The sequence below is a fragment of the Papio anubis genome, chromosome 4, assembly GCF_008728515.1.
Source record: "Papio anubis isolate 15944 chromosome 4, Panubis1.0, whole genome shotgun sequence".
NCBI classification, from domain to species: domain Eukaryota; kingdom Metazoa; phylum Chordata; class Mammalia; order Primates; family Cercopithecidae; genus Papio; species Papio anubis.
In genome coordinates, this window is record NC_044979.1 from 67,440,964 (window position 1) to 67,468,022 (window position 27,059).

Genomic DNA, 27,059 nt, shown 5'->3' on the forward strand with positions numbered 1-27,059 from the left:
GGCTTATGGAGGTGAGGTAATTAATTGAGTTTGAGTTCAGGTCTGACTTGCAGTGGGTCCAGTGGGTCATTTCCCCAGTGCCAGAGCGCGTAATTGGCATAGACATACTTAACAGCTGACAGAACTCCCGCTTTGGCTCCCTGACTGGTATGGTGAGGGCTATTATGGTGGGAAAGGCCAAATGGAAGCCTTTAGAGGTGCCTCTACCTAGACAAATAGTAACTCAAAAACAATATAACATCCCTGGAGAGATTGTGGAGATTAGTTCCACCATCAAGGACTTGAAAGATGTAGGGGTAGTGAAACCCATCACATCCCCATTCAACTATCCCATTTGGCCTGTGCAGAATGACAGTGGATTATTGTAAGCTTAACCAACTAGTGACTCCAATTGGAGCTGCTGTACCAGATGTAGTTGCACTGCTTGAGCAAATTAACACATCTCCTGGTACCTGGTATGCAGTCACTGACTTGGCATATGGCTTTTTCTCCATTCCTGTCCACAAGACCCACCAGAAACAATTTATCTTCAGTTGGAAAGGCCAGCAATATACCTTTACTCTCTACCTCAGGGGTATATTAACTCTCTGGCTTTGTGTCACAGTCTTATTCGGAGAGACCTTAATCGCTTTTCACTTCTGCAAGATATCCCACTGGTCCATTACATTGACAACATTATGCTGATTGGATCCAGTGAGTAAGAAGTAGCAAACACAATGGACTTATTGGTGAGACATTTATGTGCCAGAGGATGGGAAATAAATCTGACTAAAATTCAGGGACTTTCTACCTCAGTAAAATTTCTAGGGGTCCAGTGGTATGGGGCCTGTTGAGATATTCCTTCAAAAGTAAAGGATAAGTTGCTGCATTTGGCCCCTCCTACAGCCAAAAAAGAGGCACAATGCCTAGTGGGCCTATTTGAATTTTGGAGGCAACACATTCATCATTTGGGTATATTACTCTGGCCCATTTATTGAGTGACCTGAAAGGCTGCCAGTTTTGAGTGGGGTCCAGAATAGGAGAAGGCAACAGGTGCAACAGGTACAGGCTGCTGTGCAAGCTGTTCTGCCACTTGGGCCATATGACCCAGCAGATTCAATGGTGCTTGAGATGTCAGTGGCAGATAGGGATGCTGTTTGGAGCATTTGGCAGGCTCTCTTAGGTGAATCACAGCAGAGGCCTCTAGGATTTTGGAGCAAGGCCCTACCGTCTTCTTCAGATAACTACTCTCTTTTTGAGAGACAGCTGTTTGCCTGTTACTGGGCTTTGATGGAAACTGAACGTTTGACTGTGGGTCATCAAGTCACCATGCTACCTGAACTACCTATCATGAACTAGGTGCTTTCTGACCCATCTAGCCATAAAGTGAGTCATGCACAGCAGCATTCCATCATCAAGTGGAAGTGGTAGATGTGTGATCTGGCTCGAGCAGGTCCTGAAGGCACAAGTAAGTTACATGAGAAAGTGGCTCAAATGCCCATGGTCTCCATTCCTGCCACCCTGCCTTCTCTCTCCCAGCCTGCACCAATAGCCTTATGGGGAATTCCCTATGATCAGTTGACAGAGGAAGAATAGGGCCTGGTTCACAAATGGTTCTGCACAATATGCAGGCACCACCCGAAAGTGGAGAGCTACAGCACTACAGCCCCTTTCTAGGACATCCCTGAAGGACAGCAGTGAAGGGATATCTTCCCAATGGGCAGAACTTCAAGCAGTGCACCTGGTTGTGCACTTTGCATGGAAGGAGAAATGGCCAGATGTGTGATTATATACTGATTCCTGGGCTGTAGCCAATGGGTTGGATGGTCAGGGACTTGGAAAAAGCATGGAAAATTGGTGATAAAGAAATTTGGAGAAGGGATATGTGGACGGACCTCTCTGAGTGGTCAAAAACTGAAGATATTTGTGTCCCATGTGAGTTCTCACCAACGGCTGACCTTAGCAGAGGAGGGGTTTAATAATCAAGTGAATAGGATGACCCTTTCTATGGACACCACTCAATCTCTTTACCCAGCCACCCCTGTCATCGCCCAGTGGGCCCATGAATAAATTGGCCGTGGTGGCAGGGATGGAGGTGACTCATGGGCTCAGCAACATGGATTTCCTCTCACCAAGGCTGACCTGGCTACAGCCACTGCTGAGTGCCCAATTTGCCAGTAGTAGAGACCAACACTGAGCCCTTGATATAGCACCATTTCTTGGGGTGATCAGCCAGCTACCTGGTGGCAAGTTGATTATATTGGACCTCTTCCATTATGGAAAGGGCAGAGGCTTCTCCTCACTGGAATAGACACTTACTCTGGATACGGGTTTGCCTATCCTGCATGCAATGTTTCTGCCAAGACTACCATCCTGGACTCACGGAATGCCTTATCCACCATCATAGTATTCCACGCAGCATTGTCTCTGACCAAGGCACTCACTTTACAGCTAAAGGCTGGGTGTGGTGGCTCACGCCTGTAGTCCCAGCACTTTGGGAGGCCGAGGCGGCAGGATCACAAGGTCAGGAGAGCGAGACCATGCTGGCCAACATGGTGCAACCCCGTCTCTACTAAAAATACAAAAATTAGCTGGGCGTGGTGGCGCATGCCTGTAATCCCAGCTACATGAGAGGCAGGAGAATTGCTTGAACCAGGAGTGGGAGGTTGCAGTTAGCTGAGATTGTGCCACGTCACTCCAGTCTGGCAGCAGAGCGAGACTCTGTCTCCGAAAAAAAAAAAAAAGAAAAGTGCAGCAGTGGGTTCTTGCTCATGGAATTCACTGGTCTTACCATGTTCCCCATCATCCTGAAGCAGCTAGATCAATAGAATGGTGGAATGGCCTTTTGAAGTCATAATTACAACTCCAACTAGGCGACAATACTTTGCAGGGCTGGGGCAAAGTTCTCCAGAAGGCCATGTATGTTCTGAATCAGCATCCGATATACGGTACTGTTTCTTCCACAGCCAGGATTCACCAGTCCATGAATCAAGGGGTGGAAATGGAAGTGGCACCATTTACCATCACCCGTAGTGATCCACTAGTGAAATATTTGCTCCCTGTTGCCATGACATTATGTTCTGCTGGCCTAGAGGTCTTAGTTCCAGAGGGAGTAACACTGCCACCAGGAGATACAACAATGATACCATTAAACTGGAAGTTAAGATTGTCACCTGGACACTTTGGGCTCCTTCTCCTTTTAAGTCAACAGTCTAAGAAGAGATTTACAAGGTTGGCTGGGGTGATTGACCCAGGCTATCAAGACAAAATCAGTCTAGTACTCCACAGTGGAGATAAGGAAGAGTACACATGGAATACATGAGATCCATTAGGACATCTCTTAGTATTACCCTGCCCTGTGATCAAGGTTAATGGAAAACTACAACAGCTCAATCTAGGCAGGACTATGAATGGTTCAGACCCTTCAGGAATGAAGATTTGGGTCACTCCACCAGGTTAAAACAACAACAACAACAACAAAAACACAACCTGCTGAGGTGCTTTCTGGAGGCAAAGGGAATACAGAATGGGTAGTAGAAGAAGGTAGTCATCAATACCAGATATGACCAGGTGACCAGCTACAGAAATGAGGACAATAACTGTCATGGGTATTTCCTCCCTCTTTTGTTAAAAATGTTTGTGCATGTATACACTTGTACTAAGGAAATATCTTCATTTTATTTCCTTTTCCTTTATCACGTGACATAAGATTTATTGACTTCATATCAGTATTTAATTATTGGTAACGTTTTAAAATAGTATTTGGGCTGGGGATTGGTGCACACACCAATCACATATATATAGAGACACACACACACACACACATATATATATAGAGAGAGTGCCAATGATTTGCTCTCAAAAAAAAAAAAAAATATATATATATATATATATATATCTCCTATTAGTTTTGTCCCCCTAAGAGAATCCTGACTAATACAATGTTACTAGAACAATGGGGGTTGTAAAGTAATGAATTGGTTCCTTTGCTCTGTTTACTCTTTCATTATTTCAGATGTATTTATTTAGTGATGACTACTGGGCCCATATTCTGCTAGGATTTGTGAGAAAGACAAAATATGTGGTATCTTTCTCTCTGTGACAGTCAAGTTGAGCAACACAAGACAGAAATCCATGGAATAATTTAAGAAAGATTCCAAGGCAAATACCTGATAGTCAAGAATGGGAAGAATTCTTAAGTGTGGTAGGAATTCGAAGTAAGAGAAAGGTCAAGAGGAGCATAGGTTATCTGTGCCTGGCAAGACTTCTTCAGGGAGACTTCCAGGGAATAAAGAACTCTAAGCAGTGAAGCTGTGTCAGGCATTGTACTCATTGTAAACACATATTAGGAACTGGATTATAAAAGATAATAAATGTATAGGTTTGTCCAAAGGTCTAGTATGACCTTTAGTTAGTACACTGATGTTTCCATTTGCTGTAGAGTACCCTAGAGACTTTAACTGATTCCATGATGCTTCCTTAGGACTAACGTATGACCTTATGAGTGTTTAGGTATCTTGAGATACTGCCTCACTGAATTCTTCTTGATTACATAATTAATCTCCTTAGACTTGTCACTAACTTTTTTGGGTGGAGGTAAAAGAAAGGCAAAAAATGTTTATTGTATCAGGGCTTGTGCTAGAATTTCCAGAATGTGTAGAAAATAATACTGTAATCTAACCAAGAAACCACAATGGTCCTCTTGACACACCCAATATTCATGATTCTCACTGAAAGGAGATTGTTTTTTCTAGTCTTAGCTATCAAGGAGAGAAATTATATGGCCTAGTCATTTAACTATTGCATAAAGGACCAACTCACAGAACATAATAAAATAATGTAATAAATCAAGGAGAGTTTTAGGGCTGTGTTTTGCATTGAAGAATGAATATCAATAAGTTTAAGCGAGGTTCTTCTCTACTAGGCTTTTAAAAAATGAATAACAGAACTTCCTTGTAGTTCATCATGAATACAAATTATATACAAATGTCAGAAGAGGAGAAAAACAAGTATGTAATTCAAGTTTTAGTATTACTTTTTAAAGTATATGACTTGTCAGGATAGGACGGACCAAAATATTGAGTTACCAGTTCCACAAAATGAGAATACTATAGTTGTTTTCTGATGTGCAAAATACCAATAGATACTTAAAGAAAGAGGAAAAAGATAATGATACCGCTAGGTCTTTAAAAGTAAAATGGACTCATTTCCCAAGATTAGGAGGAGTCAGATAAGAAGGTAAAGTTCATTGCGTGCTGTAAGCTTTCCATATTTCAACCCTAAGATATTTTATTCTTAGCCCATATACAAAAATGCACTGTCATTTATGGTCTTCAACAGTATAGAAATGGAATGGAAACAATGTAATCAGATATCTCTGTGTTACTTGTAAGTCATTGGTATGCTAGCCAATGATTTGTTCTCAGCTGGGGATAAAATTCTTGGAACTGAACTCCGTACATCACTCCTCCTCTATTTCCACTTTCAGGGTTGTGTCATTCTCGGTTCTTCCTATCTTTATCAGAGAACACTCTACACTCTGAAGCATCTGATAGTTTAGTAAGGCTTATTAAAATGTCTAGACCCACCCAAAAAAGCCAAAGTATTGCATAAGTTGGCAGTTTATATGCTTTCTTCTATCCTTCTCAAAGTTTTCCATGCATATAAATATACTCTTCCAGATTGCAAGTCTTCTGGGGGCAGAGACTATTTCTTTTCACTAACTTCCCTTCTTCTTGCCATCAATGTGGCACTTGCTCCTTTCATCCTTCTCCGCAGTGCCCTCCCTAATTCAGAAGATACAGATTATTCTTAATATTCACTGCAAAGCTCTTGGGGAATTAACAATTTCCCTAACTATAGAAAGAAAAAATCTGTACCAACAAATTTGCTAGTACATCTGCACTCTTTGGTTTATTCATTGTGCATTTGCATTCTGTGAACTTTTTTTCCTCATGGGGGAAGACAAACTACAAACGAAAGGGTAAAGTTGAGGAATATTAGGGGTCATAGACGTAGGCTACCCCTGAACCTTTGTAGGAAGGATTTTGCAGGCAAGTCAGGTAGAATCCTGAGAGAGCAATTTCAGGGCAGAGAAAGGCAAAATGAATCCCATTCAGGTGAACAGAGAAATATTTATTCATTACACATAAGTTAGGGGGAAGAAGAAGTAGAAGGGGCTGGAGACCTCTGAAGAAAGGAAATAGTTACAGATTCCTAGGAAGATAAGGAAGAATCTGAAGTTGAAAATACCAGCCGAGGGCATTGTATTGCTTCCTTTTGAGGAAAAGAGGCCTCAGGTTCAATTCATTTGTTTTGGACTAATAACAAAAAGGCTTCCAGGACAACCCTGTGATTTTAAATATGAAGAAAACAAGTCCGTGGAAGGAAAATCAAGCTCCAGTATGTGACCACTGGTGTCCTAAATAACATTAAATTACAAATCAATGGGTGACTTGAAAGGAGATTAAACTTTGTGTTTGTTAGTCTATTTTTAAGCATTTCTTTTATAAGGATAGGAAATAAGGCTATACAAATTTTAGCTTTTTGTAAGATAATCTAAAAGCACCTTTTCCACCTTCTGTTCTCAGAATTGGCAGTGAAAAATTGTTCTGATCACAGTTTCTTGAAGTATAATTACTTTGTCAAAAGAAAATATAATTAGAACTATTTTAAAATGTGCTTTAATTGTATTTAAAGATTTGATAATTTGTTCATGTATAAAATGTTCTGTTAATTTAGCAACAAGCAGCAGCAGTGAAGTCAGGAAATGATCTGACAGTTTTTCTCTTTCCTGTTTTAAAAATACCATCTATTCTACCCTTTTGTCTATTCAAAGAGACACAGTCAATTTCAGCAGTGGATTGAATTAAATGCTTGACACAGCTTTATGAGTATCAGATCCATTTATTTCCTCTGTCCCACTGCACTTTTCACACATCTCATACAATAACTGTGGCAGAATAACAATGATAGGTGCTGCTAGATTCCAATACACCCCTTCAGATCTCTTCATTCATAAACTTAATTAGCATAAATCTATTTCTTCTTTCTCATCCCTGCCCTGAAAACTCTGGAAATTCCTTCCCTCCTTCTACTATTCTTATTTATCACTTAAAAAATCTCTTCTTTTTGGCAGCAGTTTGATAGTTTGAATTCCTCCATGAAAGGCAAGTTCTTGTCATATTGCCAACCTGCAGATTTGGATCAATAAATCAAAGCTTTTTGAAAAAATATATTTCTTAGAAGTGAAAGGGGCTCCTTTTTCACAATCCATAAAACTACATAAAATACTGGGTTTCAAAAAAACTCAGAGACACCAAGTTTTAGAATTGGGTAGAAAACAAATGTAAATAATTAATGATTCTTGGTTCATATCATCTAAGACTAGAATTGTTAGCACCAAACGAAATAGATGACTTTCTCCTCTCTTTCTATTGAGCGTGCTCTTCTAATTCCCACCTTTGTCCTCTCTGGGACTTTGGCAATAGATGGGGACTGGATCTAAGAGCATGTGCTCTTTGGGAGGGACTTACAGGACTGGTAAGGAGTGGAGGCACTGAAGTAAGATGCCTGGACCTTGAATCTCAGTTCACTTACACTTTAGCCTCACCAAACTTCAGTTTCTCTAACATATAAGGTAAGAGTAATGATAGTACCTATCTTTTTTTGGTTGTTGTGAAGCATTTTGTAGTAGTCCTTTCTCACACTGCTAATAAAGACATACCTGAGACTGGGTAATTTATAAAGGAAAGAGATTTAATTGACTCATACTTCAGCACGGCTGGAGCGGTCTTAGGAAATTTACAATCATGGTGGAAGGTGAAGCAAACACGTCCTTCTTCATGTAGTGGAAGGAAAAAGAAGTGTGAAGCAAAAAAGGAAGAAGCCTTTTATAAAACCATCAGATCTCATGAGAATTCACTGCCACAAGAACAGCGTGAGGGTAATCACCTCCATGATTGAATTACCTCCTGCTGTGTCCCCACTACACAAGGGAATTATGAATTATGGGAACTACAATTGAAGATGAGATTTGGGCAGGGACACATCCAAACCATATCACATTTAGAGTTTCTAGTTATTACTGTTATCATGCGTGATTAAATACTGCCTAGCCAAATGTTTCAAACGTATGAGGAACTAAGATGGGTCCTCTGGGACTGGAATATTTTCTCCTAGAATTCAACTTCTGATTAATTGATAGTGACCCTTAGTTAAAATTACATAAATTTCTAGCTAGTTTTATTCTCCTCTCTCCCTTTAACCACTTTCTAATTGAAATAAATTCTGCAATGGTCATTTTCTAATTTCACACTTGAAGTGAAAATATGTATATGAATTATTTGGATAAAATACAATTTTCTTATTACTGAATTTTGTTGTGTGATCTGAATTACTAGTTGAGGTCAGAATATCTGGAAGACCACAAAAATATATGTGAAGAATATAAATTTCAATCTCTCATTCTAAGTCTTTTTTTCACCATGGTCTGATATTGATTTGCAGAAGTGGAATGGATGGAAAAAAGAATGACAGTCCATTTAGATAATTAAAATAATTGAACAGAAGAAAGAAATTCAATGTTGGCTTCAGTTGCAATGCAGTAATGAATTCTCATTTGTGACATACATTGTTTAGCATGAAATTGATAAAGAATAGGATGTTCTTCCTATAATGTTTTATGTCATCTTAATCATTGGCATTTAAGCCATTTATTGACCATACTTCTCATATTCTTCAGGTTTCAAAAAATTTAAATTGCAAAATAGATTCAGTTTTGTACCAAATTATAATGACACCAGGTAAATGTATGAATAACTAAAAGTATTTGTTTTATCTTATTGAATAATGGTAGATCTTTGAAAGTCTATTTGAATTATTTTCATTTTATAAATGTGAATACTCTAACTAGTTAACATTGTAGAAACTGCACTTTAGTTTCTTAAGGGGGCATGATACCCTCACCTGGCATTGAAAGCAGAATCCTTAGAAATAGATGAAAATGCTTTCCTATGTAACTATGTGAGCTTCCAAATGATGCAGACTATTGGATTGGTTATGGGGATGACCTTGAATAGGAAAAACTAAAAATGAATGCTTAGATCCAATCCTTTTTGGAATAAAAAATATTCATAGAGGTAGTTTGACTCAACACTTTTAGCTTTGGCTAAAGTGACAGAAGGTATGCAAACTAGAATTACAAATCATTTTTAAGAAGCCCCAAAAGCAGAGGATAAGTTCATGTTTGACCATTCTGACTATTGACAGAGCTCTCAGGATTGACTGGGATTGTCAGTTTTATGGGACTAGCTAAATACTCATTGTTGACTGAAGGGAAGCAGTACATTGGTAAACATTCCAGGACCAGAAAGTTAATAATTTTGACTTGGTTTGAATTCCCAGAGGGAACATGGAACTGTTTTTATTTGAATCTACAGCCTTAAGCTGAAGAAATGCAGCCTGCTACAGTACATGTGTTATTAAATGCTGTATCTTGCCTCAGACCACGATGTGACTATCATTTAAAGCTAACTATATGCTACATCTGATTGGGAAAAAAACTTGTATAAGTCCTTAAACAATCTCTAAAGGCAGTGGGTTGTATAAACCCTATGTCTTGCTAGTTGAGTTGAACAGAAGCAATATTTACTATAATATCTTTTTTCTCTTTTTCTTTTTTTTTTTTGGTCAAAACGTTAGGGCAGACAATTTTTAAAAATGTTTTTCTTCTCTAACAGCAACTGCTCAATGAACTGAAAAATCATTTTCATAGTAGTTCAGAATGATAGTATTTATTTCAAATTTAGCAAACGTTTATTGGGGTCCTACACTTTACCAAGCACATTGTTAAGTACTTCGGGCTATAAAAGTGAATATGGCTCAGTCCAGTCTTAAAGGAATTAAGAATATATGGGTGACACAGACTTCTAAAAACAAAACAAAAACAAACATGCTAAGCATAAGGTGATTTACTAGACAAGTAAACATTAAAGACAGAAGTTTCGCTTAGTTGAGATAGATTTTTCTGCAGGCAGAGAAAGAGGAAAGGGGATTCCAATTCTTGAGGTATACAACCTGCCAAGGCATAGAGGTGTGACAGTTCATACTGCCAATAGGAAACAATGTGTAGTGCAACATGTAGCAAATTATAATCACCACTTTTGATATAATCCAAGGACTTGGTCATCTTCATTGACTGCTTCCTTTTCTTTTATGAGTCCTATAGTGTGTTGCCTATACAACCCCCTATATATTTAAAGGATGTAGAACTACTATCATTGAATGCTGGATTAGAAATTGATCTACGGTGTCACTCAAGTTTTTTTGCTGGGATGCACCATTTGAGTTTATAAATGTTACAACATTCATTAAAGACCTTGGAATTGAAGCTGCTATTAATTTTATCTAGTCAAAAAAACTTCACTGGAGGATTGATTATGAAGTTGGGTTAAAGATTAAATCAGAACCTTACTTTGGAGCACTGGCTGAAAAGTAGTGTAAGATTTCTGGCAGATATCTTCAGCATGGAGGTTGAGCTTTTTTATCTGTGTACCTTCCAAATATTGTGGTTCTTAGATCACAAATATAACCTATATCGTACTTATAAGGGAGTATGTGTTCAACAAATATTTGTGAAAAGAATGAAGGGATATAGGAGGACACAGCATCTCCAGTGGATCAGATAAAGTCACAAATCTCTGCTGAGACTGTTTACATTTTACAATGGAGGTAAATGTCATGATCCTGAGTCCCTATTCCGGAATAATAAAATATCCTCCCAGACAGAATACAAAATCCAACACTAAATTCTGGTCTAGGGTGTGGAGTAGAGAGAGTTAACAATTGAGAGAGAGAAGTTTTTAAAGGAGTTGTTAGAAGTAGTTTGTAGTATAGTCCAATAATCGTTGATTATAAAAGTCACCAGCTTTTAGTTCCTGCTTGTGATTTTCATTAGATTTAATGAATGTAAATCATGTGGTCCTCTACTGACCTGCTCAAGTTCATTATTCACTAGGTTGTCTGCAGCTGGTTGTTTCAGGATTAACTGTCATGCTTAGAAAGAAGAGCTCATGTTATTCACAAAGCCTTAAGCAAGGGTGATTTGGGGAATTAAAGTTAGTCCACTCAGAGCATGTGGCTTCAGTGCTTGGCTTGTATGTGGTGACTCCATAGGTGACATGAGAGAAGACACACAGATCCTAAGTGGGCATAGACCCTGGATTTCATATGCAAAATAAACCCCAGAAATGCCTTTACTAATATTTGATTTATTAGTATGTCAATGAGTATTTATTGGTTATAATTATGATTAAATTGAACTTTATTTTAAAAATTTAGGGGAGAGATGTAGGGTTTGAATTCAGTATAACGTATTGTGAGATTAGGTCCCATTAGTCATATAGTTATGAAGTCTGACTGTACTTTTGAGTCACCTGGAGAGCTTTGAAAAATCCTAAATCCAGACCTCAACCTGGGTCAGATTATAACTTCTAGGATTTCTGGTTTGGCAAGTCTGGTCTAGCAAGCCTGGGTCTCTCTCATAATTTTTTTGTTTAAAATTATATATCTCTTACAGAAAAGTTGGCTACCTACATTCATCCATTTTGAAGGTTTTGTCACATTTGCTTTATCATTTCTTCTCTTTATGTATCTTGATTTTTTTTCTGAAATGTTTGAAAGTAGGTTGCATACAATATGCCTCTTTACCTAATGATTATTCAGTGTATATTTCCTAAGAATTAGATATTCTTTTACATAGCCAAATTACAATGACCAAATTCAGGAAACTTAACAAACATAGTTTTTAAATTAGTAGACTTTATTGTTTCTTATTATGGCAAAAAGTATTGTATCAATATACAATACCTTAATCTACAAACCAAATTCTAATTTGGTCAACTGACCCAATAAGTGTCTGTGATGTTTAATTTATGTGTCAACTTGACTGGGCCAGGGGGTGCCCAGATACTTGTTCAACCATTCTGGGTATTTCTATTACCCAGAGTGTTTTGGGATGTTTAGAGTGTTTTGGGATGAGATTAACATTTAAATCAGGAGATTTAGTACAGCAGATTGCCTTCCATAATGTGGGTGACACCATCCAATCAGTTGAAGGCCTGAATAGATAAAAAAGGCTGGTAACCCTCCCTCCCAGGTAAGAGATAATTCATTGAGCCAGATGGTCTCAGAAATGGAATATTGACTTTTTCCTGCCTTTAGATTAGAACTGAAATGTTGGCTCTTCCTGGATCTTGAGTCTGCTGCCTTCAGACTAGAGCTACACTATTGGATCTCCTAGTTCTGCAGCTTGGTGACTCACTCTGCACATCTTGGGACTTGCCAGCCTCCATTATTTCTACACAGGAGCAGATTTATTATAAAGGATTGAATATTGGTTCTTCTCTGGAGAATACTGACTGTACATATTCCTCTATAGTTTTTTTTTTTTTTTTTCCCCTAGCACAGGATACAGTCCAGGATTGTATGCTGTGTTTAGATCCATATGTCTTCAGTCTTCTTTAAACTGGAACAGTTCCTCAGCCTTTCTTTGTCTTTCACATCACTGACATTTTTTTGAAGAACACAGGACAGTTATTTTACAGAATGTCTTTCTACTTGGGTATCTCTGATATTTCTTTATGATTACATTCAGGCTATATATTTTTGGTAGAATACTTCATATGAGCTGTAATTTTTTCTCCTATCCAGAAGCACATTTTATTGGTGACATTAATTTTGATCTCTTGGTTAAGTTGTTGCCAGTCTTCCCACTGTACTGTTATTCCCATATTTTGTTTTGGAACTAAGAAGTAATTTGTGGGAAGATACTTTGAAATTTTTGTTCTTTTGAAAGTTTTCACCACTAGAATTAGCACCCACTGATGATTCTTGCCTAAGTCAGTTTTTACAAGGATGGTTGTAAAATAGTGATTTTTTTTTCTTTCTTCTTTTTTTTTTTTAATTATACTTTAAGTTCTATGGTACATGTGCATAACGTGCAGGTTTGTTACATATGTATACTTGTGCCATGTTGGTGTGCTGCACCCATCAACTCGTCAGCACCCATCAACTCGTCATGATTTTTCTAACTTGGCTTTCCTTTCTTTATTAATTAGTTGACATTCTACTGTAAGAAAGAGTTTCTTACTTTCCCATTTATTTGGCTATTTATTATCAATAAAGATCCAGGGATTTTTATTCAACTCAATGAGTTATACTGTATCACTCTGTATTTATTTTGATAATAAAATTATTCTAGATTTAACCAGTGAGAGTCCCTTCAAGTTGGCTGCTATATCTTCTTGTTATTCTCTTATAATTTTTCATGCTTATTTTTATTCTGGAACATGAAGGTGTTTCTGATTCATTTAATACCTTCCATGTCTCAGTCCTAGGATTTAACCATTTCTCTAGGGACCCCTGGTTCCTTTTAGTGGGGAAAGATATTTAGAAACCAAGGTCTGGGTGATATTGTATTTTATTAATAAAGTCAATCATTAGAGTGAACATAGTGATGTACGATTATGGGAGCAGATATTGTGAAAACTGGAAATTTGGAATAAAGTTGTTCATCAATTACTTAAACCAAAAAGGATGAACACATTTACTTAAGAAAATACATAGCTAAATATTATGATAGTTGATTTTCAGTTGTTTAAAAAAGCATTATTAGAGTCAAGAAAAAGGAAACAATATTTTATAATTCTATTTTTTTTTTAACTAGTAAGCAGTGTTGTTTTTGTTTCAAAAAACTGGCACAGGCCCATGCTTCTGCAAAATGAATGACACTGTTTAGGTCTAAATCAGTTGCAAAGTGACCAAATCGCGGCAGTGACAAAATAGACTTGACATATAACTACATTGCAGATATGTATTTGAGAAATAGGGTATTGATGCAATTGATGAGTTTAGGAAACATCAGTTGCTTCAGAATGGAAGACATGAACGATGGGCAGGTCAGATCTGTGCTGTGGCTGAATCCTGAGGAAGTAGCAAAATATTACACTCTAAAGCAGGAAGAAACTTAAGAGAGATAACCACTGAAAAGTGAAATGTGGAAATCAAAAGCCCTGTCTAGAAAAATTAAAAAATAGTGAATTAAAACATATAAAAAACAAAAGTAAGTTGCTCAACTAAGTCTGAAAACAATGTGCCATTGTGAGAACACATAAGTAAGTAACCTCACAATACTAGGAATGAAGTTATTAATCAGTCTAACAAATTTTCTTTGAGATATAGAAAACTTATTTATAAAACTTACATTAACACATATAATAACGAAATTTATTAAGCGATATTGCCCCTAATGGCAGGATGTGGGATGGTGGTGGGTGTTACAGGCAGAGGGTTGGCTAATGATGTCACTTGCAAAGATTCAGGGGCTTTATCATGTGGAAGAAGGTATTTTCAGTTTTGATGCTAAACAGGAAGTAACATTTCTAGCAAAAAGAGTAAAAATACTATGATATTGTCAAAATATGAAGAATCCTGATGTTGATCATAGCAGAGAGAACAAAGACCCAACATATTGAGGCTACTTGGAGAAAAGAAGTTCACGGACTCATTCAGACTTTTCCTTTAGCAAGTAGAGGACGAAGTCAGTGTCTCACAGAACATGATGCAGGAAAACAAAGTAAGAATCAGTGGTTAATACCTGGTGCTTAATGATTTTACTATAAGCAGTGCATGAGTGACAATGAAACATTTTGTGCAGTATGCTAGAAATATCAAATTAGGACTTACATAGGGTACACATGATCACCAGACCTGAAAGAAGAGGACTATAGAACTGAGCAGAGAATACAGTATTTTCGTGATGCCTGTAACTGAGAGGCCTCCTCAATTCCTTAGTGAACAGAAGCTGGAAGTTGCCATCAGAACTTTGTATGTCCTGTTTGTACTTATAGATAAGAAAATGTGTTTAATTATTAATACACAAGGGGGTTGAAGAGTTTGGTTGATGGATTTCACCCTGGAAACCATAACTGTCACCTACGGGAAGCTGTTTGGTACAGGCAGACTTTCACTCAGTAATACCTTTGTTCAGGTGACTACTTACAGGATTTTCCTAACATTGTAAAAGCCTAGAGAGGTGCTTTTTGCATGACAAGAATAACCAGGCCTGGAGATGAACTCATGCATGCAGTGCTGATTAGAGCATAGACACCTGTTTAATAGTTTGTGCTGAATGACTATTATGATCACATGGGAGTTTCCACATTTCTTCCTGCTGTGGACTTAATTGTATCCCCATCCCCACATCCATCCAATTAATGTATTGAAGTCCTGACCCTTAGTGTGAAGGCATGTGGAGACGGGAACTTTGGGAGGTAATTAGGGTCAGATGAGGTCTTGGAGGGTAGGTCCTTTATGATGGCATTAGTGGCTTTATGAGAGGAGGAAGAAAGAGAGCTCTCTGTCTGCCATGTGAGGACAGAGTGAGAAGGTGGCCATTTGCAAGTGAAGAAGAGGGCCTCACCAGGAAGCTCATAAGTTCGCACCTTGATTTTGGATTTTCCAATCCCCAGAACTATACATATCTGTTGTTTAAGCCACCCGGTCTATGATATTTTGTCATAGCAGCCCTAGCAAATTAATTCATGCTCTCCAGGGCACATGCCACTTTAAAAGGCAGCATTGTGTAGGGCTTAAGGGCACAGACTCTGCCACCTACCATCTTTATAATCATAAGCAATTTCCCCATTTTCCTCATCTGTAGAATGGGGGTAAAAATAATTTCTACTCCTACCGTGTAGGATTATTGTGAGGCTAAAATATATTAATGCATATAAATTGCTTAGAAAATGTCTGGTATGTGGTAAGGACACGTTATATGTTAACCCTTGTTGTTTGTTGAGGAAGTTACAAAGGTATGGTCTTCAGCTTTGAACTAGGTGGACACAGAGTATCATACTAATAGATGTAAACTAATCAAACATGTATGAAAAGATGTATAATCCTTATGAGTAATTTATTAGTACCCAGGGGTGATAACTTTTTCCAATGATGGAATGCTGGAGCCCTTATCCAGAGCATCGATTTTCCTGGTATTGAGGGACCTAGCAATTTCAACGATATCAAAAAAATGCTTGGGATCATGAATTCAGAGAGGAAGGGAATATTTTAGGCCATTCAAAATTGAGGCTTGATGAGTTCATTTCCACTACCCACGTAACTATATATGCTCCTTTGCTCCTTTGGGTCACATGCAGAGCAAGCCTCACCTGGAAAGTGCTGGGTAAACAGTACCACATTAAGGTCTCAGGAATTGCTCAGGTTTCATTTTTTTGCTTTCATGTTTATGTTGATTCTGTCTTCTATTCATAGTATTTCTCCTGAGATGTTAGAATGCAATCGGTTAATTTCAGTTTAGTAGACTTCAATTACATAGTCTTTTCCTTTGGAGGATAATTATTTCTCTGTGTTGAGTCTAGGGTATTTTAAGACTCTTCAGTTACACATTTGTGGATATTCTCCTTAGAATTTTTCTAACCACTGGCAAAGGACAGACAGAGTCTTTTGTGGAAGAGATCCTAGGCCTGAGCAAATATTCTATAAAAAACCATGGTTGTTCTTCTTAATCCCAGAACTCTGTTTCCTGTCCAACATTTTCCAGGAATTTTAAAGGATGACATGAAGAAAGCAGAGGCAGTAGGAGAGAAAGAAGATCAATGATAAATAGATGGCTGTAGAGAACAGATCAGGGCTGTGAGTGAGGTACAACTCCTAAAGGAATTGCAAGGAGAGAAAAAAAGATACTCTCTCCCAACTCTATTAGTTTTCAACATGGGGTAACTTTCCACATAGTTCCATTTATGAGAAAATAAATCCCTTTATTCTTCTGGGAAAACAGGGAAGTATAATCCTTTGTCCCCAAATAATTTCAGATGCCATTTTGTGGAAAGGAAACAACCAAAATCCCAAACAAAATTATTGTGTGAATTTTACTGGCTAACTCTTGACTGCAATCTTATTTCCAGGTTTTCAGGAGCTGCTTTACTGTTTTCTCATGAATGGTTTACAAGGACTGTGGGATAAAAGTGATAAAGGGACTCTTGGGGACCAGGAGATGGGGATTTCTGTTTGAGCAGCTACCCAAAGTGCCTTTGGAAGGTCATCAAGACCCGAGAACCTTTATCATTCTTTTGGTCAACAAAGAAGGCTTCCCCTGGGAGAGGGGGAGTGATAAGCTGCTTATGGTGTGACCTGGGAGGTGCTAAAAGAACTGTCAGACAGTATCTTCCTCACTGGCTTGCCATGGAGTTGGCAGTCTTCACCATTAGAATGCCTCTAAGAATGGTCACCAGAAAAACTTCTATTCAGAAGAAATGTTACCTTGGAGGCAGTGGCATATTAGCCCAGACACCAGCTTGAAAATAGTATGTGCAGGTCGAGAGCTGTGGGTTCGAGGGGCTGAGGTGTGAACAAGGCTAGCACATTTTGTAGAAGGGTTTGGGAGATAGAGTGTGGTGAGCAAAGTGCAGAAGGGCTTTGCATTTGCCCTCTCCTTAGCAGAGGACCTCAGACTCTAAGTGGCAGAGAAAGGCACAGAAGTGGAGAGCAGTGACTAGAAGACCAGCTGGTTTGTTTTGGGTGGGGTGACTCTTTAAGCATTCATATTGCTTGTATTAAAATAGTGTTGTAAACAAACTAGTGTCCAACCCCAGATATCTGTGCAGAGCGAACCACTGCTGAATTTCAAGGGAGAAAAAGCTTTTTTTTTTTTTTTTTTTTTCTGAATCCTACTTGGCAGTTGTTTTCATCTCCTGGTAAGAAAGCATGGCTCCATTGAACTAACCACACTGAGGCATTGTTCCAGTCCGTTTGGATGCTTCATTTCAATAAGGCCTTTCTCCAGTTCAGGGGAGTTATCACCCAGCCAGGTTTGCATATTTTTCTGATTCATGGCTTCACATATCCTGAGTATTTCTCATTAATTTCGGAAAAGAAAGGAAAGGGCCTCATGAAGTCCTCACAACAATCTTGAGCTGTCTTCTGGTCTGCAATCTGTTTAATTGGAATGGAGCCTACTGATTTCAAAATGAGTCAGATGTTTTTCTCTTGGAAGGGATGTCTTTCTTTTTCTTAAAATTGATAATTTTATGAACATATGCCTTTTGTAAGTATCTATAAATCTGTAGCAGTTTTTTCTTTTTCTTCCAAACTGCACAAAACCTAGCCATTACCCGGTGAACCACTAGTACTGTCACTTTCTATGCCAGGATTTAGTTCCTGTGGAATTGTTGATATTGTTTGTGCAGTGTTATACTATATATTAATATGAAAAAGTAATATATCACCACATGACTTAAGGGACTTGATAGTTGACATGAAATTATGATCATGTACAGCTCTAAAGCTATGTACAAAAAGATGAAACTGAATCATTTCATTGACTACAGTACATTTTCTCCCCAAATAAATTGATTTTAGATGAATTCCCTTCATCTCTTCCACCCTGCTGGGCCCGGCTGCTTGCTGTGAGACACAGCTAAGGAGGAAGGAGGCTGTTGTTATTTGACAGCAAATTAATTCAACAATTTCAACAAACATTTATCGAATGCCTACTATACACCAAATACAATGCTACGTGCTAGGCAGAGGAATCAGGTATAGTTCTTGTTTTCAAGAGGTTCACTATTGAGTGAGGCCAGAGAATTGTTTACGATTAGCCAAAATGCTTGTGGTAAGTGGTCTCTTAGTGCCGATGCAAAGAACATGTGTGGAAAAAAAAAATGATTTCTATTCTTGGGTGACAGCTGAACTGGACTTTGAATCTTAGCAGGTGAAAACCTGGAAAGGCTGTTTCAGCAGAAGTCAAAAAATAAAAACAACATTCCGTAAACTTTAGATTACCTACTAGGTATCTGGCTACAATGCACTAAGACTTAATCTGGCATCAGAGATGAGGATTAAATCTCTCCCATCAATCCGTAAACTAACATTTATATATTGTTTTATGATAGAAAAAGTGCTTTCCCGTGAATTATAGCATTTACTCATCACAGAAACTTGGGGAAGTGAGAATTACAGACATTCCTTTGCTTCAGTATATTCAGATTACAAATATTTCCTAATCCATATAGTTCCTCTGCAGAATAAAAATCTATCAATTCTGTTTGCCACCAACAGATGGTGATAGTGGTTGTACATGGTTGGTAGCCGCTCTGGGCCTCTGCAGTTTGCTCATAATCAATTGTATACATAGCATTTGTGTTAGTTTTAAGTATTTCACAAGTACAGTCATGCTTCACTTAATGATGGTTATACATTCTGAGAAATACCTCCCTTAGTCCATTTCATCATCGTGCAAACATCACAGAGGGTACTTACACAAACCTAGATGGTGTAGCTTACCACACACGTAGGCTACAGAGTACAGTCTATTGCTCCTAGGCTACAAACTTGTGCATCATGCTACTGTACTGAATACTGCAGGCAGTTGTAATACAGTGGTAAGTATTTGTGTATCTCGACATAGAAAATGTACAGTTAAAATATGGCATAGAAAATAGAAGCTAGTGTGCCTGTATAGGGCACTTACCATGAATGGAGCTTGCAGTACTTGAAGTTTCTCTGAGTGAGTCAGTGACTGAGGGGTGAGTGAATGTGAAGGCCTAGGACATTACTATACACTACTGTAGATTTTATAAATGCTGTACACTTAGGCTACACTACATTTATAAAAATATTTTCTTTAATTAATAATAAATTAACCTTACCTTACTGTAACTTTTCTAGTTTATACACTTTTAAATTTTCACCTTTTTGACTGTTTTGTAATAATATAACTTAAAACACAAACACATTGTACAGCTGTACAAAAATATTATCTTTTAAGATATCCTTATGCTGTAAGCCTTTTTCCTAAATTTTTCTTTAATTACTTTTGTTAAAAATTAAGACACAAAGATACACATTAACCTAGGTCTACCCAGAGTCAGGATCATTGCTATCACTGTCTTCTACCTCCACGTCTTGTCCCACTGCAGGATCTTTAGGGACAACAACAGGCATGGAGCTGTCATCTCCTATGATAATAACATCTTTTTCTGTAATACCTCCTGAAGGACCTGACTGAGGCTGTTCTACAGTTAACTTTTTAAAAATATAAGTAGGCTAGGCGCAGTGGCTCATGTCTGTAATCTCAGCACTTTGGGAAGCCAAGGCCGGCAGATCACCTGAGGTTAGGAGTTTGAGATCAGCCTGGCTAACTTGGTGAAACCCTGTCTCTACTAAAAATGCAAATTAGCTGGGTGTGGTGGCAGGCACCTGTAATCCCAGCTACTTGGGAGGCTGAGGTAGGAGAATTGCTTGAACCCAGGAGATAGAGGTTGCAGTGAGCCAAGATTGCACCACTGCACTCCAGCCTGGGTGACAGAGCGAGATTTCATTTTAAATATATCTACACACACGCATACATGCACGCATACATATACATACATGTGCATATACACACACATGTGCGTACATGTATAGATACATATATGCATGTTTATGCATACATATGTGTACACATACATATGTACACATGCATGCATATACACATATATTCATATATGTATACATATATGTATGTGTATATAGATGTATATATGCATGTATTTATATATACTATATATGTATATATACATACATGTATATATGTATACATACATGTGTTTATGTATACATATATGTATGTATATATGTAAAAGGAGTATACTTTCTAATAATAACAAGTATAGTAAATACATAAACCAGTAACACAGTTGTTTATTATTATCAAGTATTATGTACTCTATGTAATTGTATGTGGTATACTTTTATATGACTGGCAACACAATGGGCTTCTTTACACCAGTGTCACCAAGAATGCTGTAATGTTATAATGGATACAATGTCACTAGGTGACAGGAATTTTTCAGCTCCATTACAATCTTGAGAGACCACCATCATATATGCTGGTCATTGTTGACTGAAAGGTCCTTTATGCAGCACATGAATGTTTTATTAACTGTGTTGTATACAGTAAGTGCAAAGGCAGAATGTGGCAAGTGTTGGTATGGTGTTTATAGTATGGTGGTGCCCCCATCACATCCCTGTGGCATGCTTCTGATGTTAGCTGCAGCCATAGTGTACAGTTCTGTGCAGGCACAGACTTCTATCACATACCAGTGTTACCCCTCAAGAGTGCATTGTATTCTGCTTCAGGGCCTTCTCTGGACTGATAGGAGCTCACCCAGACCACATTCAAGTGTAGCCCTCTTGGGTGCAGGGAAGTTAATGTATTGAAGGCAATCCTCAACCGATGATGGGAGGAGCCCATGGATAAATCTTCTTGTCCTTTCAGTAGACAATTCTTTTTTAATTTTTTTTTCCTAGATGGAGTCATGCTCTGTCACCCAGGCTGGAGTACAGTGGTGCAATCTTGGCTCACTGCAACCTCTGCCTCCTAGGTTTAAGCAATTCTGCTGCCTCAGCCTCTTTAACAGCTGGGATTACGGGCTCCTGCCACCACGCCTGGCTAATTTTTGTATTTTTGGTAGAGACGAGGTTTCACCATGTTGGCCAGGCTGGACTTGAACTCCTAACGTTGTGATCTGCCCACCTCGGTTTCCCAAAGTGCTGGGATTACAGGTATGAGCCACCAAACCCAGCCCAGTAAACAATTCTTAAATCATTCCTATGAGTCCTGGTTAAATCCAGCCCCTGGTACTATAGCACTTAGTTCAATAATAAACCCTTTTATTGGCTTTTCTTCCTTCCCTATCCTTCTCTACTGCCTGATAGCACATTTACTTAGAGATTGTCTTCTTCTTCTTCAGAATATTAACTCCATAAGGACAGGGGCTTTGTTTAGTATCTCAAAGTGTTCCAGGGAAAGAGTGGTGAATAAATATTTAATAAATGAATTAATAAACAGAGACATATGACCACAAAGAAGAAAATAGCTGAATTTAAAACTTTAAAGGAATAAACTCATACTCTCATGTCACAGAAATGCATTGATGCCTGCAAGATTAATCCTTTCTCTGTCACTTTGAACTACAAACAGGTAAACTTGGAATCTAACTGATTGATGGATAAAGAACTATATGATACTGTCTATATTTTGTACATGATAACACTGAGCCTCAGGTAGACCAAGGACTTGGGCAAGACAGAAGAGAATGAATGAGACTGTGGCAGGTTGAATAATGCTCACCCAAAGTTATCAAGTCCTGATCCCTGGAACTTTGGATTTTATTTTGTTTGGAAAAGGGGTCTTTGTAGGTATCATTAAGTTTAAAATCTTGAGATGAGGAGACAACTATGGATTTTCTGGGTGGGCCCTAAATGCCACCATATATATCCTTAGAGGAGCAAAGGGAGATGACAAGACACATAGAGGAGGAGACACATAGAAGAGAAGATAATTTGGAGCAGAGGGGGCTGCAGCCACAGCTGAGGACAGCTGCCGCAGCTTAAGGGAGGCAAGGAATGGAACTCCCTCTAGAGAGTGCATCCCTGCCAACACCTTGATTTTAGACTTCTGTCCTGTAGAACTAATACGTAAATACTATCTAATGTAGAAAACAAATACTGTCTATTGTTTTAAGCCACCCAGTTTGTGATAATTTGTTATGGCAGCTCTAGGAAACTAGTACAGAGGCCCAATACATTTGTCAACAGTCACTTTAAAGAGTCTCAGAAAAAAACAAAATTTCACCAGAGTCAGCAGACCACCTTGTTAGCATCTTCAGGTCCTTGGTGAGATTCCTTTATGGAAAACTATCCTTTTTCCCTTTCAAATAGCCTTCATGAAAGACCAGTTAGAGGCAGGGAAGAAGCTCTGGTGGTCTTTGACTCATTAGTCATGCCCTCCAGTGACCATCTTAGAAGGGAGTCAGGGGTGATCATCCAGGCATCACCATGTTAGAGCATGGTGCATATTAAGCTTTGAGACTGGTCCACAGCCATTTGTTGCTGCTCTCCTGAGCCAGTGTTAGTAAAAGTTTTAAAATGAAAAAGATTTCTGAGTTTATTTAAGCAAATCAAAGGTTGGAGAGTTTCCCAAAAAGCTTACTTTTAGGGAGAATCTCCAAAGTTAGAGTAACTAGAAATATCCCTTCTTCTTCTTTCACTCTACCTCCAGCATATATATGACGAAACACACCACATTTTACACACCCCACAACTCTCCCCAAATACACACCACACTGCAATACAACATGCACACATGTATATGCACACACAGCTGTGCTAATAGCAATAACAGTGTGCCACTAAAAAATATCTTTTTAACAACCCAAATGCCTATTGACAGATGAATAGATAAACAAATTGTGTTGTATCATATAATAGAATGCCACTCACCAATGGAAAGGAATAAACCACCATTATGTACAATAACATGGATGAATCTTAATCTTATGTTGAGTAAAAGTAACCAGACATACAATGTACATGCTGTTTGACTCTATTTGTATGAAATTGTAGAATAGATAAAACTAATCTATAGCAAGAGTGGATTTGTGGTAGCCTGGGGCTGGGGATTGGGAGATTGATTGCAAGAGAGTATGAATGAGCTTTTGGTGGGATGGAAATGCTCTATATCTGGGTTGTAGGGCTGATTAGTTGGTTACATGGCTGTGCCCATTTGTCAAAACTCATAGGACTTGTACATATAATATAGATGCATTTTATTGTATGTAAATTATACCTTGATAAAAGTAACCTAAGAAAAAAAAGTAAAAGATGTTTTGTGCCACTTTTGGCATGGATGATCTAGCTAAATTATATTCTGTGAAAGTCCAAATATTTTATGTCAGGAAATACTATTTCCTCATTTTATAAGTTATTGGTATAAAAACACAAAACATTAGGTAACTAGAAATATCCATTCCTATTCTTTCATTCTCCCTACAGCTTGTACATGATTAAAGACAGCAACAATAGGTTTAAAAAATGCTCCCAAATTAGGAAACTTTCTGCATGTAAATTCAAGTTTGGAATGTTGATAAAGTTTGAACAGAGGGCTGTTTTTTAAGTGTCCAAATAAAGTTTATCATAGGCTTGAAAACATCCATGATTTTTGGAAATGTAAATTGTGGCCCACTCATGACATTTTAAAGGTACTTTTAGTCATTTTGCCTGCAGGAAAGATGGGTATATATAACACATTTCCAAATGTTTTTTCATATGTCTCAACTTCTAATGTTTATTATGAGAGAAGAAATGGTGACTCTCAAGCTATTCATTTCTTTCAGTACCAGTATTCTCTTAATAGCAGGTTAATATAGATCATTCCAAAACCAAAGAGGTCCATAGGATGTATCTCCTGTTATATATAAAACTGTCAGCTTAATTCAAGCAATCACAAGGCATAAAATGTGACCCACCAAGAAAAATGACCCAAATCCAGTCACTCAGTAAATATTTTTGTTTCAAGTAGAACTCCAGGATCTTGATGTAAATGTAATTAGTTCAAGCCTTTTCTCAACTAAGTCCAAGAAAAAGATGATTAGTTAAATGTATCGTATTCCCTTTTGCCTAGAGAACTGAATACAGTTGCTTAGAAAGTTACCGAAGAAGTTGAAGACACAGTTCATTTTGGGGCCACAGTTTAAAGGTAAAATAGAAAATAGGAGATACCTGTTTTGTGTTTCCCTTTAATAGGAAATCCAGTGCTAGCATAATTCTAAATGGCTGTGGGTAAGGATGCTGCTAAGGGCCATTTCTCATGGACAGTGGAGCTCTGTCCTGGAAACTCAATGGATAAAAAGGATGGAGCCAGCCAACAGCAGTGATGATTCTTTCATACATTCTACTACTCTCTGATTTCTCCTCAGGACTGTAGATTGGGGGCTGGGGCTCATGCTCCATTAATCACTTCTTCTGTTCCCCCTTTCCTCTCTCAGCCCCACTGCCATAATATCTGGCAGAATGGTGACATTTTTGAGTGTATTAGAGCAGGTCAAAAGTTTCTTTCTCCTTCCTCCAAGCTTTATTGAGGTGTAATTGATAAAAATGGTATATATTCAAGGTGTACCATGTTTTCATATACATACTCTTGATTTGATACAGACATACATTATGTAATAATTACTGTGGTAAAATTAAACAACATATCCATCACCGTGTGTGTGTGTGTGTGTGTGTGTGTGTATGTGTGCGCGTGTGCGTGTGGTGAGTGAGGACATTTAAGATCTACTTTTAGTAAATTTCAAGTAAACAGTATGGAATTATTACTAAGTATAGTTACCATGCTGTTTATCAGATTCCCAGAATTTATTAATTTTATAACAGAAAGTTTGTATCCTTTGATCAACATTTCCCCATTTCTCCATGTCTCAGCATCTGGCAACTACTGCTCTATCCTCTGCTTCTGTGAGTTCAGCTTTCTTGGATTCCTCATATAAGTGAGATTATCCATTTGTCTTTCTGTGTCTGGCTTATTTCACTTAGCATAATGTCCTCTTAGTTTATCCATGTTGTCACAAGTGACAGAATTTCCTTCTTTTTCATGGTTGAATAATATTCCATTGTGTATATGACACATTTTTTTTTAATCCATTCATCTATCCACTCATCTATCCACGGACACTTAGGTTGTTTCCATATCTTGGCAATTGTGAATAAAGCTGCAGTAAACGTAAGAGTGCAGATATCTCTTCAACATACTGAGTTCATTTACTTTGAATATAGACCCAAAAGTGGGATTACTAGATCATATGGTAGTTCTATTTTTATTTTTTTTTTAGGAAAGTCCATACTTCTTTCCATAATGGCTATACTAATTTATATTCCCACCAACAGTGTACAGTGGTTTCCCTTTCTCCACATCCCCACCAACACTTCTTATAGCTTGTCTTTTTGATTCTTGTTTACGTGTGTGTTCTTATTGAAAAAAAGATGCAGCTCACAAACTACATATATGTTGAGTGAATGAACAAATGGTGAGAACTACAAATGAACAAATGCTTCTACATAAACATAAAAGAAACCATCAGTGTAATTCATATTATGGAAAACAGTAAAGTCATGTATGAGGGTGGGCAGTGGTGGAGGTTATGGCAATGCAGAGGTTAGGGGAGCCTAAACTATGTGTAACACTAGACTAGATAAGAGTAGAAAGCAAGAATAAAGAGGCTAGTATTATGTTTTGGATTCCTGAACTTCTGTCATAGAGATATGCTACCATGACAGTAGGTTATTTTTTATCTGAATGAATTAGTTGCCTGGGAGAATAAATGACAATTAGGTGAGTCTATTCCCTCACCATATTCATACTCTACTTACATAAGAGTTTTTCTTAATTTTTCAAGGAAGCTGAAGATTGGAGGTTTCAAAAGGTGGCCAATCAAAGCTATTCTGATGTTCATTGCCATGAAGTATGTAAAGTCTGAATACTTATTTCAAGATTTATCACTAAAATTTGTCAGTAAGTACAAGTCTATGTTTAAATGATGTTAGTTATATTGACAACATAATGAAGGAAAGCAGTAGTAACTGCAATTCTTTACCTTCAACTATATCCATGTATTTAATAGTAAGGTCACTATTGAATTCACAATATATGAGTAGAAAATTGGTGAATTATATCCTGTTGGTTCTGTGGCATTTTGTTCTGATAGTGAGTCCATGTAGCAGCCTCTGGTCAGTGACCTTGGTGGAAAGTTTTGGTTCTATGTGTACACATAATACTATGAGTATAGGGTCCAGTTGTTCTATGCTTGATCAGTTCCTTGTTCAATTTAAACTGACCAGCCATTGTGGAGTTTCTGATCCATAGATTTATTATACCAATTTTATATGCATACATTTTACCAATTTTGTATGCACACATTTTCCCTTTTAATAGAGAAATAGACATTAGGTGTATTTCCACTAGTGTTGTGCCCAGTAGGTACCCAGTGTCTTATTTTGGAATTTTGTGATGAGAACCACACATACATGGAAATACAGCTTATTTTGGAGTGTCGCCCTGTCGCTCAGGCTGGAGTGGAGTGGCGTGATCTCGGCTCACTGCAACCTCCACCCCCAGCGATCAAGCAATTCTCCTGCCACAGTAACCCAAGGAGCTGGAATTACAGGCTCCTGCCACCATGTCCAGC

At 37.9% G+C, this 27,059-nt stretch overlaps 2 long non-coding RNA genes across 7 annotated transcripts in view; one reads left to right on the top strand and one right to left on the bottom strand.

Moving 5' to 3' along the window:
• Positions 1-27,059, top strand: part of LOC103883093 — a 145,814-nt gene that overhangs the window by 85,367 nt on the left and 33,388 nt on the right. For 4 of the 5 annotated variants that reach the window (XR_645191.4, XR_645192.4, XR_001901052.3 and 1 more), the window contains 2 exons: positions 24,500-24,574; positions 26,271-26,386. This is a non-coding gene — a long non-coding RNA (uncharacterized LOC103883093). The remainder of the gene's footprint in view (positions 1-24,499; positions 24,575-26,270; positions 26,387-27,059) is intronic. The other variant, XR_004183197.1, reaches the window with a different exon arrangement.
• Positions 1-27,059, bottom strand: part of LOC103883092 — a 60,848-nt gene that overhangs the window by 27,571 nt on the left and 6,218 nt on the right. The gene's annotated exons all lie outside the window — the stretch shown is intronic.